Raw genomic sequence first — 5,891 nt, 5'->3', positions numbered from 1 at the left:
CTCAGGTAGAAGAGGCGGATGTTTTTAGTAGATGAACCAAGAGTGGCATGTATAATGAAAACTGAAGAGGACCAAGGAATGAGGCCTGAGAAACTCCACATACGAGGGGCATGTAAATTATATACAATGATTATCTATAATTGGTTGAATTGAATTCTTCTGGAAATCAGATTAAACAAAGACAAACAGAAGTGGATGAGAGACTTGGTGAGGTTGAAAGAACCTGATAAAATTGTCTGCAAAGGGTGTGTGAACAGAAAGAAGAGCTTACTGGAAGATTCAGTTTGCTATCCACCACCAGTTGAACCCAGGTGCCACATCATCCCCTAGAGACTAGTGGGTCTCAACAATAACTCTCGGCAACAACCGCGAAGGGACTCGAACCCTCAATCTTCTGATCCGAAGTCAGACGCCTTATCCGTTAGGCCACGTGGTCTCACACCTGAAGGTCTTTCACTGCAGCTGACTGAATATCCAAAATCAACCCACCATTATTCGCTCAGCATGGAGAGTTCACAACAACTAATCAGAGGTAAATTAGTCTTTACCTCATCCACCTGGGTACTGGTGGCTTTGTCTAACAGGTGTCCCCACTTAGCCTCACTTCCACTAATATGAGTCATAAAAATGAACTCCGCTGTGTAGTGATGGCCAAATGAAGCTTTCTGAAGCACTGAAGCTTGTATTGAAAAACGGTTCATTACTCGAAGCTTTTCAACACAGTCCTGTTTGGTGACATCTGGTGGCCAAAAATACAAAGAGCAGCTTGAATCCACAAAATAAAACCAACTGCTTCATTACGATTGCCTACTCTACAGAGTGGAGTTTTGTCTGATATTGGGCCGCTGTTGTGTTGCTTTGAATGTGTATTTTTTGGTGGTTAAAAAAATGTGTTTTATTTGTTTAATAAATAGTTTTGACCAGTAAACTCTCAAGGTTCAAGGTTCAAGGTTCTTTATTTGTCACATGCATAGTTATACAAGTATAACACACAATGAAATGTAGCCTGACACGCTCCTCGACATGTGCAATATATATATATATATATATATATATATATAACAACATATATATATATTGTTTTATATATATATATATTGTTTTATATACCTGTTCCTTTTGGTGGAGATCATTTATCCTGCCTTAAGGAAAATCCCTTCACATGGCCCAGAGGAGGCTGGAGTGCAGAGAAACTGGTAGAGATGCAGTTTTACAGTCTACCTGGGCCCCACAAACTATCAGCTAAAGAGAATAAATAAATTCAATTGCTGCACATTTGGCAGACTAACATTTTCAGATTAATTAAACAATAAAATATATATTTTTACAACATTACATGTAAAGAGTCAAGTGGAAGTTTTTCTAAAGTTATTTAATGATATTTATATTATGGAGGCAGATTTTTGACATTTTATCTTTTTCCCATTTTCAGATATAATAAACACGCACAAAACAAAAGTAAACGGCCAGAACACAAAGCTGTAAAACCCACCCGATTGACAAAAATCAACTCAAAATTCTCCCACACAACAGAACCTCCTCTATTCCTCGCTGGCTCCAAATCTCTCAGTGGAATGATCAGTGGTTCGCTATCTGTCACCATCAAAACACTCCACAAATCCCGTGAATGATTCGCTTCCTTATAAACCATTGAATCAGATACCGAAGCAGTTAGGTTCTAAATGAAGCTTCGGACGTCACCGATCACGTGACTCTGGCCAAACGAATCAAGCTTCGATACAGTGCTTCTGAAGCAGTGTGTTGATTTTTTTGACACACGCACCGGAGCTTCAGCTTCAAGCGGGCCATCACTACCGCTGTGTATTTGTGCTGTTGTTGCCTTTTGGAGCCAATTTAATGACTAAAATTACAGCTTGCTGTATGGTACAGAGGATCCAAGTTGTTTGTGCTGCACTTTCACTGAGTGAAATTCTATTAACCTTGCTTTGTAGCTAATTAGACAATATGCATGAGGTTTTGGTTTCAGCTAAAAATTCAGGTGTTTAGTTTGTGTTTTTCATGTGAGTTAACTTAAGGTGATGCAGAAGTTGACTTTGAATGTGAAAACTGGCAGTTTACATGAAGACATTCACCAGTGTGTGAATGTGTGTGTGAATGGGTGGATGACAGGTTGTGTAAAGCGCTTTGGGGTCCTTAGGGACTAGAAAAGCGCTATACAAATACAGGCCATTTACCATTTACCATTTACCAAGATATCTAGTTAGCACAATGTTAACTCATCTGCTGTTTTCCAGCCAGTAGAAGCAATCCTGTAGCTGCTACATATGGACTAGAATTTTTTTAATAACAGTTTATTCAAGTAGTTTATTCAAATGTTACGGCTGTATCTCTAACTCTGACTTTGACGTAAAACATTTGCCATATTTGAATAGTAAGTGACTGAAAGAAAACCGGACCAGGCCAAAATGTGTCTGCTATCTTGAAATTGGTGCAATAGACCTCAAGGTGATGTATAGTTTGCACACAGTCAGAAAAATTACTACAAAGAGAAAAATGGCTATGGTTAGACTTAAAGTGTCTTTAATATGGATGGTGCTTGTTATAACAACATTTTTCAGATCAGATGTAGAACCTGGATGTAAAGCTGACTTGTTTTTGTGAAATGTCATTTTGTAGCTACAGAGTGTTGCAGAGACATGAAGGAAAAATCATTTCCTCTGCGCTCCAGGCGACCTTCACAAATCACCTGAGTGGCTTGATTGCAGCCATAACTCAGCGTAATGCCAGCACTGTAACGCTCGCAGCAGCCCTGACCCTCACAAAACATTTTCCTCCCGGCCTTATCTGTGTTTATGACACTTTGCCCGCCGCTGTGTGAACAACAAAATGAGCCAGATGGGACTGACTGAGGATCTGTCCAGATTACCACGCCACCTCAACACAGCGGCAGCCAGAAAACTGGATCGGCACGGACAGGATGGCTTTCCATGAAGAGCTGGACAAACCTCAGCGTGCAACAAGCTGTCTCTATAGCTTATTATAGATACACGATGATACACGTTTGATACACAATGTGTTTGTTTGATACACAGTGTGTCTATTCCATCAGTTTTTGTAGTTTATTTAAATCATCTCTGGGTGTTTTTGCTACTACAAATCCATCAGTGCATGTCATGTTAAAGCTTTAATCCTCCTATCAGCAATTTATCAACAAAATGTTCACAAGAAAGACATTTTCATGAGGACGTATGATGAATGACTGTCTTCTAGCACCACCTTAAGGCCACAACTTTTACCTGTTCTACCGTCACAAGTTTCTTCACTTCCAATTTCATAGCCAGAGATCCATAAAACAGCCACAAAATAAAAACAGACAAATGCACACCAAGAAGCTAACAACAGCCAGGGAAAATTATACGTGACTGATGGTGCACAATGACCTCCACAAGAATCCAAAAACTCCACAAAAAAAGATTACTAACAAACCTCAAATGTGTATAATGATCCTTCAGCAACGCAAAATGACTCCACAAAGGGCCAAACTAATGATAGCTTGCTACAAAATGATCCCTAAATGATGCAAAATAACCACGAAAACATAGCAATCACGCTTAACATTTACAAAAAAGACACATAATGACCACAAAGAGATGCAAAACAATTACAGAGGAATAAAAAAGCCATGAAAAGACCCGATAACACACAGTGGCACAAGAAAATCCCCAAAGGGCATAAAATAACTCAAAAAGATACAACAAAGGGATAAAGAACAACAACAAACGCGACACTAAAGAACAAAAACAGACCGAAAATGATCCGGAAGAATTACAAAAAGAAAGATGACAACCACAAAGAGAAGATTATGCCAAAATTATCAAAAAATTATGCAAACACACCACAAAGAGAAAAACAAATCCATCACAAAAGCCACAAAAAGCTAAAAAAAAATCTCAAGAAAACCCCCCAAAAATGATGGCAAAGATTTACAATGTGAAAGAACAGATACAAAATCACTTCAAAGGATCAGACTGATGCTAAAATGAAAGAAAAAGAAACCAGAATTACATCAAAAAGATGGAAAAGATTCACAGTCTGCAAAGATATCAAAAGGTAACATAAAAACATACCACAAGAAGCAACTGTAAAAAAATGTTACACCACAGTTACAAAAAAATCCACACAAAAAGACTGAGACAAAAATAAAACTAGCCACAAAAAGCTGCAAAACAACCGCTGAAAGACCCTTAATGGTAGAAAATTATTACAGCAAGTTATCAAATAATCACAAAGAATGAAACAGTCAACCCAGAGAAATAGAAAACAATTGCCAAAAGGAGACACAATCAATCCCAAAGACACAAAATGACCACAAAAAGTGCAAAACAACAGCCATATATTCTAAAATAAAACTTTTAATGAACATAAAAAAGACGTAAAACAGTCACATGGAGATGGAGAAAAGATGCTGAGTCCCGACAAACAAAAATAAAATAAAAGAATACCAGGGGCACAAAAAACAAACCCAAGAAAGAGTAACTAAGTAAAAGTAACATTTATTAAAAAGCACGTTTTAAGACAGGAATCTGTTACAAAGTGCTTTACAGGAATAATATAAAAACATAAAGACACAAAACAATCTGAAATGAATTTAAAATGGAAAAAAGAGACGTAGCCACAAACAACCACAAAACACAGAAGAAAATAAAAAGTAAAACTGCTTTTAAAAAACTGTAAATTGTCAGGAAACATCGCTGAACTGATGCAAAAAAGCCACATAGTGCAGAGTTTACTGTGGAAAAAGTGAAGTGAAAACATTAGGGTTTTTTTTTTTAACTTCCTTACTTATTTACTCATTTATTTATTTTTAGGAAAAACTTTCAACATAAAGTCATCTAAAGTGTGGGGAAAACTACATGCAGCTGACAGACTGAGAGCTGACTGCCTGCTGCTTGGATTGCTCGTCAAAGAAACTGATGTTTGTGGCTCACACTGCCCTCCAGAGGTGACAACTAGGAATTACAGCCTTTACTTTAAGTTTGTACTAGAGTAAAAGATGTCATTTACGGAGCATTATAATCAGGCGTTTGAGCTCAGATGTCAGAGGCTGTCTGCTGTAAACATATCAGATCCCAGAAAGTAAAAACTAATTTAAAAACTACAAATAACTGATATCCTTCAGGGAAAAACTTAAACCTTTAGCTTAATTGTGTGTTAATCCCACGTTCTGGTTGGCTGCCAGGCTGTGACTCAGCGGCCTGATGAAGCCCAATGGGAGGTGCTGACCATAGACTCCTCAGCTTTTTACACAACACCGTCTCCTGGGAGGAAAAATGCTACTAAACACTGGAGAGAGACAGAGAGAAAGAGGCTGATCTGCTGAGGGTTTGCTCTCATTCTATAGACCAGACACTGGGATAAAAACAGTGTCAGCAGCCGAAGAATGCATTACAGTATCTGACATACTTTCACCTGGTCGTGCACATGTGTAAATCATCACAGGGACACGCTGAGGACGTTTAACACCTTCCTTCCTGGATTTAATGTCTTAGATCATAAATCAATGTAGAATAAAACATATAAAACTACCAAATGATGGATTATATGGACACGCATATGACTGAATAAAGGCTAATTCTTTGCTTTAACTCTAGTGGGCGAGGATCCGTATATGAGAACCTACATGGACATCTAACTTGGTCTCCCCATGCCTCACTGTGATGTTGTAGATTTAAGGTCATAAAACTGATTAGTAGTTTTTATAATACTTAAATTACATATACTGCATATATAAAGTTGTAAAATGATTTAGCAGAGGCAGGGACGAGTAGACAAGAGACAAACTATTTGCAAGGAGTTTAAAGGATGTTAAAGATGGAGCTGCCAGGCAGAAGGAAAAGAGGAAGATTCATGAATGTAATGAAGGAGGACAT

The 5,891-nt window shown here is 38.0% G+C and overlaps 1 non-coding gene across 1 annotated transcript; it reads right to left on the bottom strand.

Moving 5' to 3' along the window:
• Positions 1-363: 363 nt before the first annotated feature.
• trnar-ucg (transfer RNA arginine (anticodon UCG)) lies at positions 364-436 on the bottom strand. The gene has a single exon. It is a non-coding gene; the product is annotated as a tRNA-Arg (tRNA).
• Between the last annotated feature and the right edge of the window lie 5,455 nt (positions 437-5,891).

Source organism: Diplotaxodon limnothrissa, linkage group LG23 (assembly GCF_057381915.1).
Source record: "Diplotaxodon limnothrissa isolate DT_005_m linkage group LG23, D_limnothrissa_male_GT1.1, whole genome shotgun sequence".
In the NCBI taxonomy this organism is placed as follows: Eukaryota; Metazoa; Chordata; class Actinopteri; order Cichliformes; family Cichlidae; genus Diplotaxodon; species Diplotaxodon limnothrissa.
The sequence above is the reverse complement of the archived record's forward strand: the minus strand, read 5'-3'. Positions and strand labels throughout refer to the sequence as shown.